The 19,165-nt window shown below is 41.8% G+C and overlaps 1 protein-coding gene and 1 long non-coding RNA gene across 3 annotated transcripts in view; one reads left to right on the top strand and one right to left on the bottom strand.

Moving 5' to 3' along the window:
• The window catches only part of HHAT (hedgehog acyltransferase), a 320,626-nt gene that overhangs the window by 140,552 nt on the left and 160,909 nt on the right, over window positions 1–19,165 (top strand). The window lies entirely within an intron of this gene.
• LOC116879710 lies at window positions 10,059–14,073 on the bottom strand. Its single transcript, XR_004385091.1, has 3 exons — window positions 13,842–14,073; window positions 11,951–12,019; window positions 10,059–10,100 (listed from the first exon to the last, which is right to left on the bottom strand). It is a non-coding gene; the product is annotated as an uncharacterized LOC116879710 (long non-coding RNA).

Raw genomic sequence — 19,165 nt, 5'->3', positions numbered from 1 at the left:
TTTAATCTTTCTTTTAATCTTAAATGAGGTTCACATTCTGGTTGTTATTGAATCATGTGGATGTTAAAGATATGTGTATTTAGGGAGAGCTGACTTAAGATATAAGCTGTGTAGCCTTTTAGAAGTTCATTTTGGGTAGAATGAGGGACAGTCACCTGCCAGGAAAGCTGACACCTAGTGAATGAGGACAGGGGGAGACTTGGCCTATGTATTACAGACCCCATGGACAGAACACAAGCTGGAGAGTCAAAGCCGAGCAACAAGTCAAAAGTTGCCTAGGCAAACACTCCACGGCCCCTACTGATGTGTGGTACAGCTGCTGCTTACAAAGGCGACTCTGGACTTACTCCTGGGAACCAGCATCAGGGATTTTATTTATCAAGGGTTAATGATTGCCCTAGCCATTCTGTAGCAACCATGTAGAGAGACAGGAAATATTGACAATGCTTGGCACCCCCATTTCTCTCCATTTGGACCCCATTGGCTTCTGTGCCCCTCAGTGGCCTGTACCATTTCAAATGTACAGTCTACCCTTCGAAACCTGCTAACTGTCCATCTGGGCTCAGCTTTGGAGCCTGCAGGCAAACTCTTTTTGTTTCATCCAGCCTCCTTTCCTTTGGTCCCAGCTGACCTTGAACTATTTCTCCTACTTCCCTGCCTTAGACACTCTGTAGGCCAGAATTCCCACCTTATTCCTTATGTTTCTGGATACCTACCTATGTGACTTCAGGGATGTTCTTGTTCAGACCTCTGCTTCAGGGGAAGTTCTGACTCTCCCTCCACCTGTTCATTCACTGATCCAACAAGTATTTGCTGAGTTCCTGTTCTATGCCAGAAACTATGCTAGGTGTTGGGGACAGAGTATGAACAAAACCAGCAACAGCGTGCACCGTCATAGGGTTTACTTTCTAGCTGGTGAGACAGGTAATAATAAATACAGTAAGTAATATGGTGTGCTAGGACCTAATACATGTTGTGGAAGGAATAGAGCCTGGTAAGGGGGATCTGGAGTCTGGGGAAAGGGTTGCAATGCTCAGATAAAGTTTGCTGTGAACCCTGAATTGGCAAATAACTAAACCATCGCTCCTAAGGGAGATATAGTGTTGGGTTCCTGTGAGCCTTTAATCACAACATTTGACAACCAGTCAATACATAACCTTGTTTTAATGTGCGTTTTTGTTTAACGACACTTGATACATATTGTTGATTCATTAACATTGAACTATTGGCCAACAGTGCTGTAGCTTATGCCTGAGTGAATCTTCTGTAGCACACATCTGTTCTCAGTAAGGCACATCACAGCCTTCTGGGGCTTAGGAGCACCAGACAGCATATTAGCACTGTATTTGGGGGCTTTTCCCTACAGTGGGGTCACCAATAAGAAACAAAGAAGTGCAAAACTATAGCACTAGGCAGACTGCAAAAAGGACCCTCATTTGTGATGTGGACTGAAGCAAGATGTCCAAGTGTCATGTTGTCCTCCCTCAGCTGGGCCTGTGGCATTGGGTGACTTAGTCTACTTGCCACCTTGAGCTTGGCTGTGAATGACTGCAGAAGTGCCTCAAATATTTATTTTGGAGTTAAAAATCTTAGTGAGTAGGCAAATTGAGACCAACTGTAAATGGAGTGATGAGGGTAGGCCTCAGTGAGAAGGTGACATTTGAAGAAGACCTGGAGGAGAGGAAATGAGTCATGTGGGTGCCTGGGGAAGTGTTCCAGGGAGAGGGTGCAGCCAGTGCAAAGGCCCTGGGCTGGAAGTATGCCTGAAGTGTGCAAGGAATAGCAAGGAGGCCAGTGTGACTACAGTGGTGTGTGGAGTGGCCAGAGGAGAGTGGTAGGAGAGGGGAGTGAGAGGAACGGCAGGTCGGGTAAGAGCTTTGAGGGCCATTGGTTTTCTTTCTTTCCTTTTTTAAATTGGAGAGGGTTTATTAGGATTCTTCAGAGAAATGGAACCAGTAGGAGATGCATACACAGGTACATGCATATATGTGTGTATGTATGTGTATATATGTGGTGCGGGGGAGAGAGATTGATCGATTGCAAGACGGTGACTTTTATACAGAAGTTGGGTTATGCAGTCATGAAGAAATGCTGCAGTCTGCCCTCTGCAAGGCCAGAAAAGCCAATGGATAAATTCAGTCTGAGTCAGAAGGCCTGAGAACCAGAAAGCTGATATTCTAAGTCCTAGTCCAAAGGCCCAAGGATCAAGAGGCCAATGATGTGAGTCCTAGGCCTTCAAGCTTAGACTAAGCTAGGACTAGGACTCAGTAGCACTGGTGTTTGAGGACAAGAGAAGATGTACCAGCTCAAGCAGAGAGCAGATGTGCCTTTTCTCTGCCTTTTTGTTCTAATCAGGCCCTCAGTGGACTGTATGATACCCAGCCACATCGGGGAGGGCCATCATCTTTACTCATGTTAGTAATTCAAATGCTAATCTCTTCTGGAAACACCTTTACAGACACATTCAGAAATAATGTTTTACCAGCTATCTGGGCATCTCTTAGCCAGTCAAGTTGACACATAAAATTAACCACCATGTTCAATAATCACAAATCAATCAATATGATACATTAATAAAAGAGAGGATAAGAACCATATGACGATTTCTATAGACAAAAAGCACAACATCCATTTATGATAAAAACCCTCAACAAAGTATGTTTAAAGGGGACATGCTTCAACATAGTAAAGACCATACATGAAAAACTCTCAGCTAGTATCTTCCTAAATGAGGAAAAACTGAGAGCTTTTCCCCTGTGGTTATGAACGAGACGAGGATGCCCACTTTCATCTCTTTTACTCAGTATAGTACTGAAGTTCTAGGCACAGCAATCAGAAAACAAAAAGAAAGAAAAGGCATCTAAATTGGCAAGGAGGAAGCCAAACTTTCACTATTTGCAGATGACTTGATACTCTATGTAGAAACCCTAAAAGACTCCAACAAAAACCACTAGAACTGATACATGAATGCACTAAAGTCCCAGGATACAAAATCAATGTACAGAAATCTGTTGCATATCTATAGACCAGTAATGAAGCAGCAGAAAGAGAAATTAAGAAAACAATCCCATTTACAATTGCACCAAAAACAGTAAGATAGCTAGGAATAAACCTGACCAAAGAGGTGAAAGACCTGTACTCTGAAAACTGTGAAACACTGATGAAAGAAACTGGAGACAGCACAAAGAAGTGGAAAGACATTCCATGCTCGTGAATTGGAAGAAAAAATACTGTTAATATGTCTATACTCTCCAAAGCAACATACGCACTTAATGCAACCCCTATCAAAATGCCAACAGCATTTTTCACAGAGCTAGAACCAACAATCCTAAAATTTGTATGGAACCAAAAAAGACCCCAAATAACTAACACAATCTTGAAAAAGAAAAGCAAAGCTGGAGGCATCACAATTCCAGACTTCAATTTATAAAATTGTAGTAATCAAAACAGTATGGTACTGGCACAAAAATAGACACATAGATCAGTGGAATAGAATAGAAAACCCAGAAATAAACCCACAATTATCTGGTCAATTAATCTTTGAAAAAGGAGGCAGAGTATGCAATAGGAAAAAAGAATGTCTCTTAAATGGCCTTGGGAAAACTGGACCACTTTCTTATACCATACACAAAAATAAATCCAGAATGGATTAAACACCTAAATGTGAGACAGGAAAGCATAAACATCTTAGAAGAGAATACAGCAGTAACTTCTTTGACATCAGCCATAGCAGCTTCTTTCTAGATATGGCTCCTGAGGCAAGGAAAGCAAAAGCAAAAATGAACAATTGGGACTACATCAAAATAGGAAGGTTCTGCACAGTGAAGGAAACAATCAACCAAACTAAAAGGCCACCTACAGAATGGAGAAGGTATTTGCTCATGACATACCTGATAAAGGGTGAGTATTCAAAATACATAAAGAACTTTTAAAACTCAACACCCAGAAAATGATCCAATTTAAAAATAGGCAGAGGCATGAACAGACACGTCTCCAAAGACCTCCAGATGGCCAAGAGACACATGAGAAGATGCTCATCATCACTTACCATCAGAGAAATGCAAATCGAAACTGTGATGAAATATCACCTCCCACCAGTTAGAATGGCTAATAGGAAACCAGAAGTGTTGGTGAGGATGTGGAGAAAGGGGAATCTTCTTGCACTGTTGGTAGGAATGCAAACTGGTACAGTCACTTTGGAAAACAGTGTGGAAGTTCCTCAAAAAGTTAAAAATAGAACTACCCTACAATCCAGCAACTGCACTACTGGGTATTTGCCCAAAGAATATGAAAATACTAATTCAAAAGACCCTGATGTTTACAGCAGCATTATCCACAATAGCCAAATTATGGAAACAGCTCAAGTGTCCATTGACTGATGAATGGATAAAGGTGTGTGTGTGTGTGTGTATACCCATATATACACACACATATATACATATATATACACAATGGAATATTAGTCATAAAAATGAAATTTTGCCATTTGTGATGACATGGATGGAGCTAGCATATTATGCTAAGTGAAATAATTCAGAGAAAGACATATACCAGTTGATTTCATTCATTTGGAATTTAAGGAACAAAACAAAGGAGCAAAGGGCGGAAAAGAGTGAGAGAAGCAAACCAAGAAATAGACACTTAACTGTAGAGAACCAGTTGATGGTTACCAGAAGGGAGGTGGGTGAAACAGGTGATGGGGATTAAGGAGGTCACTTGGCTGTGATGAGCACGGGGTGATGTATGGAAATGTTGAACACAATACTGTACATCTGAAACTAGTATAACACTGTATGTTAACTAACTGGAATTTAAATAAGAGCTTGAAAAAAAATTAACCGCCATAGATGGGGAGACATTGAAGGGATTTGAGTTGACAGTGACACTATACTCTGTTATGAGACTAGTCTTTGGGGTCAAGGGCAGAAGCAATAAGCCAGTGAGGGGGTGTTGCAATAACCCGGAGTTAAGCCTCGACGCAGTCATTTGCTAACATCTTCAAAGAACTTTCCAGCATCTTCCTGGCCCCTGCAACACTCCCACTTCACAAATGGAGCCTAGCTCCTGGGATTTGGCCGCTTTGTTTGCTGCTTCTGAGAGCCAGCTAAACCTGGAGATAGCGGGACCCAGTGGCGCTGGTGCCTATTTGAAGATGTGCTCTAGCCTGAAATCAAACTAATTGGAGCACTGGTCTCTAGAATGCGGTTGGTCATTCTGCATTATTAGTCTTGCACATTCAGATTATCTTAAATAGGGTGCCAGTAATTAGAAAAATGCTTCATTGTTTTTCTGAATCAAGGTATGCATGTTGGCTTACTAAGTTTTAGCTTGGCTATTACAGCCACGCTCAGAGCTCTTGAGAACCACATGTCTCATTCACCTTGACTGGGAAGGGGAAAGTGGCCAGATCGCCTGCATGAAGATATTTGTGTCTGAGGCAGAGTGTAGAAATAATTCATGGCACGTTGCCGCACTGCTTTAATGAACCCAGAAAGCACTTTGGGTAATGCATCATTGAGGGCACACACGGCAGAGCTTCCTTGTATACAATTGAAGCGTGAACTTATTTGCATTTCAGTTTGCTCCCTCTTTTAGATTTAATTAGATTTCAGACTTCAATCGATTTATTAAATGAATTTATCACTGCTTAAAAGGTGTAATATGCTCATGACAGTAGCTTTTCCCCAACACTCTTTCTCATTTCTTCATGCCCCCAAGATCTCAGCTTTTGGCTTGGTTGTAAAGCCAGAGGTTATTTTCCAGAGCTGCTGTGCTGTATCAATGTAGCTGCTTTTGTGCTTGGAGACACTGGGGTCAGGGGAGGGTTATGGTTTTTGTCCATTTTGTCTGACATGAATGTACCTCTTGTAGATTTGACACTAGTAAATCCAACTAATGCACAGTAAAGCACTGTCTTCTGTTTGGGTGGCCCTTTATCACTGTGAATCTTTCTACTGTTATTTTGGCGCAACGTTTACAAACCTTTATTTTTATTACAATGAGGGGAGCATTGGGCCTCTTCAAATGGTGGGAAATTAAATGTAATGAATCAAATCATATTAGTGATTTGCAAGATGAGCTGGAGAGCTTGACCATAAAATGCAGTAATTTAGTGATGTCCCACATTTGTTTAGAAGAGTAGAAAGAGGGACGCCTGGGTGGCTCAGTTGGTTGAGCGGCTGCCTTCGGCTCAGGTCATGATCGCAGCGTCCTGGGATCGAGTCCCACATCGGGCTCCTTGCTCGGCAGGGAGCCTGCTTCTCCCTCTGCCTCTGCCTGCCTCTCTGTCTGCCTGTGCTCGCTCGCTCACTCTCCCTCTGTCTCTGACAAATAAATAAATAAAATCTTTAAAAAAAGAAGAGTAGAAAGAATGTTGCTCTGAGCCACTGGAGGATCTTAATTTATTGTTACCTACCTGCATGAATTTAAGTCACTTGTTGGACCACTGGGCTGTGATGGCCCCATCTGGGCTCCTGATATCTTAAGGCAGGAGAGAAGTCTGCTTGATTTCTAAAGACTCCTTCCAGCTTTAGGCTATGTTTGCCTCTGTGTGTTTGTGGGGCAAGGGGAAGTAGTATGAACAGGAAATCCATTTGTGATTATTTTTAGCAGTGTGATCTAGATACATAATGTCTAGATACATAATGTCCATAACACAAAGTGGAAGAAGTGATATTACTGGTTGTATTTTTACTTTCTGAATTAGCTAGGACTTCAGATCAAAGTCAGCTATGCCCAGCTTCATGAAGGAAGTTATTTTTACTTTATGTACTGTGTATCTCCAGTTAGAAAGGTATAGCAGTTAGAAAGATATAACAACCAAAGTAGGATAACGCAAGTATAAATCCATTTCTTTTTTTTTTTTAAGATTTTATTTATTTATTTGACAGAGATCACAAGCAGGCAGAGGGGCAGGCAGAAAGAGAGGAGGAAGCAGGCTCCCTGCTGAGCAGAGAGACCGATGCAGGGCTCCATCCCAGGACCCTGGGATCATGACCTGAGCTGAAGGCAGAGGCTTTAACCCACTGAGCTATCCAGGCGCTCCTAAATTCATTTCTATAATGTAATGTAAACCTATTATTTTAAAAAGATTTTCTTTATTTTAGAGAGGAAGACTGGGGAGAAAGTGGCAGAAGGGGAGGGAGAGGGACAAGCAGACTCCTCACTGAGCATGGAGCCTCACATGGGACTCTGTCCCTGGACCCTGAGATCACAACTGGAGCCAAAATCAAGAGTCAGATGCCCAACCAACTGCACTACAGGTGCCCCAATGTAAATCTATTTCTGTGGTAAAGACACAAATCCATTTTTCTACAGAGCAAAGGCTGTGTTCAGAATGCTGTGAATTCACAATTTAGAAAAAAAGTATTAAGCAAAGCCCAGTGGCAAAATGGGATTGTGGCTGAATGGCAGGCTTATCTTCGAGGAGAGGGCTGATTGTTCTTTATTTTTGTAAGACTCAGCGTGAACTAGGTTGTGTAAGAAGGCTGTGAATTAAAAAACAAAACAACTTCTGATTTTCTACCTGTACATTATTCATTTAAGGGACGATAAACCCTATTATTAACCCCAGGCCTGATTTCTCTCAAAGGGAAGAATGGAAAAGTGCCGGACTGCTCTGGATTCTTTTTCCGCTGGAATATTCCCACAGTCTTTCTGTATCTTCCATGACGGTGAAGAGTACCGCTCTTCCTTAGTTAATGGGACATTCCGCATTTTTACTTTGATGTTTCCTTGTGATTAGATTTAGAGTATGCATTTCAAGTAGGAATACTACAGAAGAAACATTATGATATCACCTCTGGAAGCACACTATGCCCAAAAATTCTCATTAAGTGATGCTAATTTTCATCATCCTGAAAGGATATTATCTGATTCATCTACTGTGCCATTACCTTTTTCCCCCCTTTGCAATAAATGTTCTGTGGGAGGCACTTTAAGACCCTGCAAATACCGTGCTCATTGTCAGTTGTTTCCCCTCAATTTAGCATTATGGATGGTCCTTGTCTGATCCAGTCTTTACCGTGATGGTTGTAAATGATGATTTTCCAACTTTGGCACTGACCAGTTGGCATTCTGTTGTAAATGAGAGACTTTCCCCTGTTGAAAAAAAATCTGTTTATTATCTAAATGGTTGTACCACTTCCTAATTTTTAGAGGTTCATAATTCATAACTGTACTTAACTTTTTAGTGCTAGGATTGCTCCAGTCTCAGCCAGGGGAAGACCTCTCCACTTGATTTGGACATGCTCAAATGGTATTTGGGAGGGATACCTTATACGTGCAGACTCTGCCCTGCCAATCACTCTTCTCTCCTTTGTGGCCCTTGACATGTATATAAATAAGTCCAGGGTCATGTTGTATATGTGAAAAGTACCAGTAAGCTGAGGTTTTTGGAGTCCCTTTGCTCCTCACTGAGCCCAAACTTGAACCTCAGTATCTTGCCTCACACCAAGTGGCTACCAGAAGCACAGCAGAAGAGGATACTTGAGGATGTGGATGAGGAAGGAGAAAGAACAAAGAGGCCAGACCTCCTTCCATGCAAGAGTGGGCCCAGGACCTAATGGGACTAAGAATGGAGAATGCATCTGTGTTAGGACATTGAACACAGAGTCTCAGAGTACAACCACTCCAAGGTAGTCCTTTTCTCTGTGAGCTCAGGATCAGGCTCCAGATACTTGTTCACCAGTTTGCTTTTGGTCAGAGCTATTATCCTTATCTTTGTCCTTGTCTTTATAGATGCTTAGAACAAGGCCCTTCTCGTCGCCCCCTTGGGCACCCAGCAGACCTGAAGTGTGACCTCCTCTACCAGCAGTGCTCTGGGTTCCAGGGCCACTCAGGCCGTGCGATCTCAGATTGTGTGCTCTGTGCTCTAGAAGGCATCTGATGAGCTGTACCATTGTGCTTCAGTTTCTCTTAATCCTAAATGAGGGAGTAGAATTGGGATCTTTAAGGTCCTCTTCAGCTTTAAAATTTTCTGGTTCTGAAAACTGACATAGGGATTTTATATGCTTGAATTAATATTCTCATGTATTTGTCCTGACCCATCAACCCTACATATTCTGCTCTTGTGTCAAGCAGAATAGGCACTTTGCATGGGTCATCTTCTTTCATAATTTCTTATCCCCCCCAAATTATCCCTAGTGATAGAAGTCTAATCAGGATGTTAATTAATGCATTTGCTAGCTATAACATAGAGATGTGTAGGTGCAAAGTAATATCCCAATAAAGGAAATGAATTTCTGTAATAGCCTGTTAAAGACCAAATTTCTGAGTTCTTCCTAAGACTATATGAAGTTAATGCTTACCCATAAGGAAGCCACTCCAATCAGTTTCTCAGTTCTTCTTCACTCATTTTGAAGGATTGTTCTGGAGATGTTAAAAGTGCTATTCACATTAATAATTAGAGCTTTTATCAAGAGACTGGCTGCTTTGGTAAGTACTCTCACTATCTGCAGCCCTGGGTGTGTGTCCATTTGAATGGACAGTCAGGGTCTGCACCCAGACTTTCCTTATGGGGCAAGAACAGTGTTTCCTATACAATCACACCGACTACTGAGATTATTAACTCCAGGGGATTTGCCCCCAGTATTTGTAATTCATTTATAACAGTACTTTTCTATGGTTTGTATATTTAGAAAGTTAAGAGTTCTACAAACTCAAGAGTCAAGATCATTCAGCTTGGGAATCGCTGTCTCGGGTCAAGCCTCTTGGTTGTCTTCCTGTAGGCTTTGGCCACAGGCAGTCAGTGTTCCCTCCCCCATGTCATTAAACCCTGCACAGGCTGCTGGCCTAAAGGAGAGCTTGATTTGCTGATTATACCATAGTTTGAAAGCTTCTTCAGCAAGAAGGGAGAAGTCCGCCTCTGCACGATGTGAAAAAGAGGAATAATGAAGTCCCCAGTCTCTCTTAACCCAAAGCCATATCGTTATTTGTTGTTTTCACAGGCTGTTCTTCATACCTGTGATGTAATTTTCCAAGTTTCACTCCCCAGAAGTCCATATCTTGGTGCAGAGGAGTATGGGGTGGGAGAGGATGGAAGGGAACGGGGCTGCAGTGCCGTGCAGCTTGGTGGCTGGGGAGTAGCCGGAAGGTTAGCTCTGATGGCAAAGCAGAAGCTTTGTGGGGAGAGGGAAGGACCCGGGGCCAAGGGAGAGAACAAAGGGAGTTATGTAGCTTTGAGGATGTGGTAAGGGATGCTATGCCCAGAATTAGTTAATAGTTAAAAGTAATGAAAAGCAACCAGGAGGGCTTTTCAGCAATGGAAGAGGACAAACCGTTTCCTGCAGAGCCACATGTCATCTATTTGAGTTTCTTCCAGTTAAAGGACAAGGATCAGGAGTGTTCGAAGGGAGGTTCCTGGTGGTTGCCACAGAGCCCTGTCTTCTTCTACATTCATTTTGACAGTTAGGAAGCTTGTGTGTTTCACTGTGCTAAGACCTGAGCCATAGATAGTGAATGGATAGTGAGTGGTCAGGAATAGAGATCAGGGCTGCTGCAGAAGCCGACAGATCTACACTGTAGGTTCATAATACAGAAGGGACATATGTGTGAAGGTCATCTGGCTCTTCCTTCCTTTCTTCTGGGTGAATGCCCTTCTATCACACGCGGGCATCCCAGATTCTTCTTTCAAGTCTTGACTCAGTTGTCACCTCCAAAATGAGGCTTACCCTAACTATTGTGTTAAAAGTTGTACCCCACATGCCACCCATCCCTCTTACCCTGCTCTACTTTTTCTTTTTCCTCTATTACTTCCCCTCCCCTAACATACTGTATGGTTCTGCTTACTGATAATGTGAATTTTTAATTGTTTCTTTCTCTCCCTGTTGGAATGGATCATGTTTGTCTGTTACTCATTGGTGTATTGTGAGAGCCAAAACAATGCCTAGTACATGGTAGATGTTCAGTTATTATTTGCTCAATGAATGAATGAAATAAATAAAGTAAAAAGCAATTACAGATAGCAAATAAGACAAAATAGGGTCTTGGAGGAATTCCATTATCAAGTTTGGTATAAGAGAAAAAAGAAATTTCCATACTAAAATTGGACAATAGAAGCCAGGCTCTCCTGCATGGTTTATGACAAATTTTGTCAACTGAAAAATCCTACGTAGTGGGTTTTCCACCAGTGCTTGTTCTTTTAAGATTCCATCTCTTTGATTTAAAAAAGTCACCAGTTTGATATCATTTCCTTTTGGTACAACTGGATTTAAGTGCTGTGTAGGTTATTTAAAATGTGATGGTTTGAAAAAGGTTGTGTTATTGCTGGTGATTGGTGTTCCTCTGGCTTTGAAAGGCTGAGTGGGAAGTAGGGGATTAGCGAAGCAGAAGGCAGGGAGTGAAAGAAGAGAGGGAAGTAAACCAAGGGCCAGGGCTAACTGAACTGGGATTCTTTAGGAGGAGTGACTGAAAAGTCACTCTAAGAGGCTGTTGGTTTAACTTCATAATTGCTCTATATAATTAAACACATAAATGTTGAGGAAACACCGATTAAAGGCATCCTGAGAGAGAAGCAGGCCTAATTGGAGAATCTTATTTTGTGCTCCATGACTCACAGTATTTCCAACTGTCCCCATGTCATTATTTTGTCTTTTAGCCTCCCCCAAGTGTTTTCTCAGTTTCTATTGACCAGGGCCTCTTTCTGCAATGTTCTTTCTCTACTCCATAGCAACTGACATTCAGTGTAGTCTTGGTAACTGTCAACTCCTGTGTTTCCATTTTGTATGTGGAGCTTGTAAAGCTGAAATTATAGGTCAGGCTGCATGCATGCTGATAATCTGTAAATCCAGGAAAACTTCCTATGACCATATGAACCATAGCACACACCTCTTGGATGCTTGCCCTTCATTAAAGAGGGGCTCAACAGGAAGTTATGGATGCTCCTCCCATGTCACTTCTAAGTCTTTGTTCCCAGAGTTCTATAGTGGAGAAGACCATTAACATCACTCACTGTTACTTCGGTAGGGGGCATAGTCCTTAAGGATTTTTCCATATCCTAACACAGGGCCTCTACAAACTTCTGAGATGTAAAAGGAAGCAAAGAACATTATGAGTCCATTTTAGTAAGAACAGTAACCTACAAAAAGTCCACTATGTCACTGAAACACATCATTTTGAGATCTGGTAACGAGTACTGTGGCCCCCGAATCAGCCCAGATTTGGTATTTGAGCTTTGCTTCCTGATGTCTGATGAAGGGTCTGGACTCCAGGCATGTAGGCTACAATAGGCCTTCAAGTTATTTTGAATGGAGTGGTGGACCAAGTAATGGTGTAGGAGAGAGGAGAAAGAAAAACGTGTTAAACCAGGGTCAGATTTTGGCCTTTCACATATTTGAAAGGAAGAAAAGGCATCTCTGAGCATCTCTGAGAAATTACAGTCATCATCAGGCACTGCGCCAGATATAATGACCACAAGTTAAAATGAATGGAAGCATGTCTCTACTGATATCCGTGGGTATCTCCAGTTGGAGTTGAAACACTCTTTCATAGACTTGATTCTCCGGAGAACTCTCTAGGGGAGTGCCCCCAGATGAGGACAAAGAAACTCAAATACCAAACCTAAAAATTTTCACATTCACCCAAGAGGTGGTATTTCAGCCAAATCAAACACTTCAGAAAATTTCCCAGGTTTGACATCTCTGCATGACCTTAGGCAAAATCTTTAATGAGACTCTTACTTAGAACTAATGTTCTTACAAAGGGAATGAAACAGGGACCCTCTGATCTGATGGTGGCATTACACCAGAAATTTAAAGGAGGTCTATGGCATTTTAAATGTCATGTCTTAATTTTTGTCAAGGGTAAATTCAGAGAAAGATTATGGAGAACTCGTCTAAGAAAAATATTCCATCATAGAGAATTTTACTTTCAACCTAGAAAAATACTTAAAATATGAAATTACAAAAAAATTTTTTCACACCAGAAGACAGAAATAGTGCATTGTAAAGAGCACCGGGCAAAAAAGAAAAAAAAAAAAAAAAAAAAAGAAAGAAAAAAAAGAAAAAAAAATGCTCCATATAGAAAACATTGAAGCAGACATTATGTGTTTAAGCTTCTTCATTATGCAGCCATCTCATAAATCCTGCCCAAAGTCACCATTGTTATGAGGTTAAATATAGTGCTTGATAGAAAGTAGGAAGAAATGGAAAGGCGCAGAGATTTCTTTATGTGCTAAGCCCTCTGTGAGCTTAGTTCGTAGGACTCAAGCCTGGTTCCGGCTGATGAGAGCAGTACCACCCCCATCTCCCAGAATGGGGCTCCCCACTGTATTCTTGCCCCTTCTTCCTCTTTTCTTTTAGGCAAGAGTGGATCTTTCTGGAAGGCAAATCTCTATCCAGTCCTTCCTTTGCTTAAAAATGTGTAATGACCTATCCCCGGTGCCCTTAGGAAAAACTCTGAAGTCTTGTGATGGACTGGCCTGTTCACAGAGGCAGTACGAAGGCAGGGCTTACCACTGCAAGCTTGGAGCCATACTTCCGGTTTAGGGTGTCGCCTCAGCCACTTCCAACTGAGAGTCCTCAGTCAAATTATTTGCATCGTTGGGCTTCAGCTGTCTGAACTATGAAATGGAGAAGGTGATGATGATAGTACAATCCTGACAGGGTTGTTGTGACGATCAAATACGTTCTAGTACGAAACATTCATATTATTATTTTATTTTCTGCTTTCTGTTTGCCTCTGCCCCTCTACCCTGCCCTATGTCATACCAAAGTATTTGCAGATACTGTTCCTGCCTTCATTCTCTTAATGGGACATATCATCTCCTTTTGTCTGTTTCTTATAAATGGTTTCCTCTGCCTGGAATGTTCTCTCTTTCTCTCTCTCTATCTGTATCCACTCACCTACTACATCCTCTGGTTAACTCTTCCTCGACCTTCAAAGCTCAGACCAGAGCTGCTTTACTCTGAGCAGCCTACCCAGATGTCACTCTGTATGGTACATGCTCCCAGAGCTCCCATTCTTCCTTCTATCCTGACATTTATCACACAGTATAGTAGGTCTTTCCCTGCTTCTGTGAAAAAGGGGTTATATCTCGGTCATTTCTACATACTTGCTGTCTACATACTGTGTGCTCATGGACAGATGGGAGGATGATGATCACTGAGGTGGTGTAATCTAGTGACAGGAAACCTCCCATGTCCATTTGGTCATAATCACAATTGTGCTAAATCTACCTGAACATATAATCACTCCATCATGTTTTCTGATCCATCACTTATCCATATTAATTTTTTCAGGTTCCCAGTGCCATCCCCTCCTCATCCTGATTGGTATCCTCTAAGTTTGCTCCTCTCTGCCAGTCTCTCAAGTAGGCACTTGAAATTGAGAATAACCCTCTGGGTATGGTCTAGTGAGCACAAAGACACATTATTAATTCTTTTGTTCCTCTGCTAAAGCAGACAGATGCTACGCTTGGTTTGTTTGTTTGTTTTGTCTCACAGTTCTGTTGATTCATGAGGTCACTGTCTAGGATGACTGCAGTGTTTTTGGCCTGAGCGAGCGGTTGGAAGCATGGGGTTGCCATCAACGACAGGGGAGGCTATGGGAGGAGCGGGTGCAAGGGGATCATCAGAAGTTTACTTTCGGATGTGCTAAGTTCGAAATTTCTCTTAGGCATCCAAGTGGAGATATTTTAAAAGGCAAGGAGATACATGGATCCGGAGTACAGGAGAGAGGTCTGAATTGGAAATGCCAATTTGGGAGTTTTAAGCTTATAGATAGCATTTAAAACGAGGTAGTGAGACAACCATGAGTGTGTAGAGAAGAGGATCCAGGAAGAAGGAGCCCTGACTCTTTGACAGTGACAGTTTGGAATCAGCAAAGACATCTGAGAAGGAGCAGCCCATGAGGTCTGAGGGAAATCAGGAGGGAGTGATGTCCTGTATGACTGAACACAAGTCCAGGAGGATATTTACAGAACGGATTACAAACTTAAAATGTCCTCTGTTACACATATTTGTATTAAGATAAGTGTGCAGCAAATATTTAATATACATATATCTTTACATAGGTATATAATGAGAGATTCATATAATGAATTGCATCTGGGGAAATACCAGCAGTTTGAAGGCCCGTGTGCTGGGCCCAGTTCTGTTGTTCTTACCTCTTAGACTTCAGGCAAATTAAATAGCCTTTTTTGAGCATCATATTTTACTCCTCTGGAAAGTGGGGATTTTAATTCTTATCTCACTCTGAGTTATTGTGAGAAATCAGTTGAAATAATAGCTATAGATATGGTTTGTTAGTACACATTCTATCTATCTATATAAATGCATATTCACAAGTCTGTATATGTCTGCATATATGTGTATATGTATACACCGGACTCAAGATAATTGGTGTATTGTAAGTGTCTCTTGAATCACTTAGGTTATGACCAGTTAGTTGGTAGGTCATACTCAGTTTCGTGGGTTGCAAACAGCTTTCTGAAAAATGGAGCAGAATAGAAATATCACTATGAATTGCTCAGAGTAAAAGTAAGATAGACTTCTAGAAACTTTTTCTTTCACTTATATACCTGTAGTAGTTATTTGTTTCTGTGTAATGGTTGCCCCAAAACTTAGCAGTTGAAAACAGTAAGCCTCTATCATTTCTGGGGGTCAGGGGCTGCCTCACTGGTTGGTTTGCCTCAGGTTGAAGGCAGGCTCAGGGTTGTAGTCACTGGGACCTGTTTGCAGGTCACTCCTGTGGCTGTTGTTAGGCGTCTCAGCTCCTGGCCACAGGGATCTTTTCTTAGGGCTACTCATGATGTCACAGCTGTCCTTCACCAGAGTACATGATTGGAGAAAGAGAACTAGAGAGTATCCCCAAGACCGAAGCCATAGTCTCTTTTATGACCTAGTCTCAGCAGTGACTCGTTGTCACTTCTGCCATGATTTCACATAGACGGATCCTGGTATGAGGGGACCACACATAGGTATGAATGTCAGAGGTGGGGACCACTGAGGGCCCTCCTGGAGCCTGGCTACCACAACCTCTCTATCTCTGTGAGTGCTGGGTTGAGCTATGAAATACGTTTGTTAATGTGGGTCATGTAGAAAAAGATGTTAAAGAGATACTGCTCTCTGGGGCGGAGGTGTCCGTGAGCTGGCAGAAGCCTGTTGCAGAAGCTCTGCTGTTGATCCTCTTCTGCTCCCATGGCTGAGTTCCGCTGACTTTCAGATCGTGAGTGTTCACACCAGTGAGTTTTACAGTGAAACAATCCAACTGAAGTCTAAATGGGCTGTGTGGGACTGCTTGTCCCTAAATAAAATGATCCTGCACCAGGGTCCTTTCATAGCTCCCCTGTCTGATTGCTGTAGTTTTGTATCTTTTACTTGTCTGACAAGTACAGCTCCTGTGTGTGAGCTCCCACTTCAAACCTGTGGCCAGGTTTCTGTAGATATGGTTTTGTGATAGTAGTTATATGTTCTGCCTTTTTTTCCTACTTGCTTATTGGCACATGAATGTGGTGTGGGTAATGATCTTGTGGAAAATTCTACCTGTAGATAAATGGGGTAAACAGAAAGTTTTATGTTTTGGGAAGAGGGATTATTACATGTATAAAGGTGTGCCTTACTTAAAGGAATCTTAGAGAATAGATTAAATAGTCCGATAGGACTTTTTTTTTTTTTCAAGATTTTATTTATTTATTTGACAGAGAGAGATCACAAGTAGGCAGAGAGGCAGGCAGAGAGAGAGAGAGGTGGAAGCAGGCTCCCCACTGAACAGAGAGCCTGACGTGGGACTAGATCCCAGGACCCTGAGACCATGACCCAAGCCAAAGGCAGAGGTTTAACCCACTGAGCCACCCAGGTACCCCGCTAGGACTTTTTAAATAATTTGATATACATTGCTGTGAAAAATAAATATACTTTAGCTCTCCTAGCTGGCATGTTATTTTATTTTTTATTTTAAATTTTACTTTATTTTGTTTTTTACATGCATAAGTGACTGAAAAAGAACATACGGTCTTTGAGGTACTAATAGGCTCTAAGCCATCTTGAAGTTTCTAGTTAAACAGTTAAGAGGCCAATAGAAAGCACAACACTAAGTAGAAACATATGGCCACTGGCTCTTAACTTAAAACTGTGGGAGTTTCAGAATGGAGTAGTTTCTTGGGATGAAGTGAGTGCTACCAAATAATTGGGAGCCTTCTGCTGTGGTGTTTACTCTTTGTGCTTGGGGGTGCTCATTCTCGTCAGCCCTGGGGCCTTTGGTCTCTTCTGACCAGTTAAGAACTTGTGACTGAGGGCTTTTCCTCATCTGCTAGGGGACAACTGGAGGACTGTCACTCTCAGCAGGCTCCCAAGGATAGAAGCCCTTTTGTTCTTGAAGACATGCTCCCCTAGCATGCTTGCCTTACTGTAGTTTGTAGTTTACGTAGCAGTTGTTTCCTTAAGCGTACGCGCTTGCAAGCAGAGACTCTTCACAGCACCTGGCAGTATCTGGTCTGAGGTAGAGGCTTGATGAGTATTTGTTGGGAGAGGAGGGAATTAAATTCCTTATTCTCTTGAAAGGGTTTATCTTCAGATGAACAGGTTTGTGGTTCAGTATGCATACGATGCTACTTTTCCTTGGTGATTTCATTAAAGATAGTCTATTTTAATTTTCCTTGAAATCTGTGAACTTTAAATTGTTGGAGATAATTTACAATGTAATTCCCATTTTTTGAAGTAAGAACTCTTTTGCCTTTGAAGTCCATGTCACTTTTGGTAACATCCAAAGGGAGAGGCGCTTAATTTTAGTAACACAGATGCTGACCACTGACAGCTTGAGTGAGCAGGTTGAGGACTGCAAGCTAGAGAACTTTGAAGATCTCTTTAGGTTCCAGCCCACACATCCCTGAAGGCCAGATTCCTGGTAGACCCAGCAGCTCATCAGTCAGCTGCATGAAAGGACTTCTTCTCTGTCTGGAATGCTGTCTGAATGGAGGACTTCTGGAGAAGTTGCTCTAGGTGTGGGCTCCCAACCTGGCTCTGATATTAAAACTACGGAAAACAAAGGCAAATGTTTACATGGTGGTTTATGAAAAGCCAAGAGCTTGTGTGTGTGTAAGCTCTCTGCCCTGAGATCTCTTGATTTGAGATGATTCGATTTCCCTGCTGCCTCTGCTGTGCTGATCACACTCATGCAGCTTGTCCCGTGCAGTCCCAGGAAGAGCATTCATGTTAGGCTGCTTCCAGCATCAAGCCTCACACCACGACCCAGCCCTGCAGAGCTCTGTCCCCGTGTCTCTGTTCCTGCCTCTGCTAGATTGTGATGTGGGTTATTCTCCTACTGACAGATTGTTGCTGTATGGCTGCCTTTATTTTGTTCTTTGGATTTCCATAAAGAGAACTTGATAGAAAATTATAGAAGGAAAAATAGTCATATTCACTTTGATTAACTGGAGCCATCTAGGTGAAAGAGACGTCCAAGGAGAAACTAAGAAGATTTGCTAGTAATTCGTGAGTACAGGAGAGGCTGCAAAGATTTGGGGATGTGGTTGTTTTAAACTCTGGAATCTGATTATATTCTAGATGGTCAAGTAAGGGGTAAATACCAGAGAGGCATTCTTATCAAGGCTCTGATATATATCAGATATGAAACTAAAACAGGAGGGAAAGGATATAATTTAGTGAGAACGAGACTAATACTGAATTTCTTTTAAAATTTGTTATTAAGTATCACTTATAGATGTTAATGACCATTATTTTTGAATTCCAGCTATAGTAAAGAATCTTTTATTTCCCTATTAAAAAGAAGGAAAAACCTGTGTACCTCACCCCAGTTAAACACACTTGAGTTTCATATCTGTATTTTCAACTTGGTTGGCCTTGGATTACTGACAGTGGAAGAACCAAATGTTTGATGACTCCAAGGGGCAAAGCTAGATCATTGACATGATCATGTGATGGCAGTTTTTCAAATCACAGTGGGCAGCTTCATCAAACACGTATCTTGAAGGACCTCTCATGGTAATGTCGTATCTACAAGAGAAAAGCTGTACTTTCTAATGAGATTTTAATAACAGGATTGGCTGGAAAAATCTATGTACAGAGAAGACATTATTGGCTTTTAAGATTGTGTTAACGTTTGCTTTGTGTTAAACTTTTGTGACCTGCTAGCATGTTTTGGGTGAATGTTGACTTGTTGCCCAGTTCCAGTCTCCAGCCTTTCGAGGCCCGACCTACTTTATTGTGGT

Source organism: Lontra canadensis, unplaced genomic scaffold, assembly GCF_010015895.1.
Source record: "Lontra canadensis isolate GAN:19392208 unplaced genomic scaffold, GSC_riverotter_1.0 scaffold63, whole genome shotgun sequence".
Taxonomy (NCBI): Eukaryota; Metazoa; Chordata; class Mammalia; order Carnivora; family Mustelidae; genus Lontra; species Lontra canadensis.
This window is presented reverse-complemented; position numbering and strand designations above follow the sequence as displayed.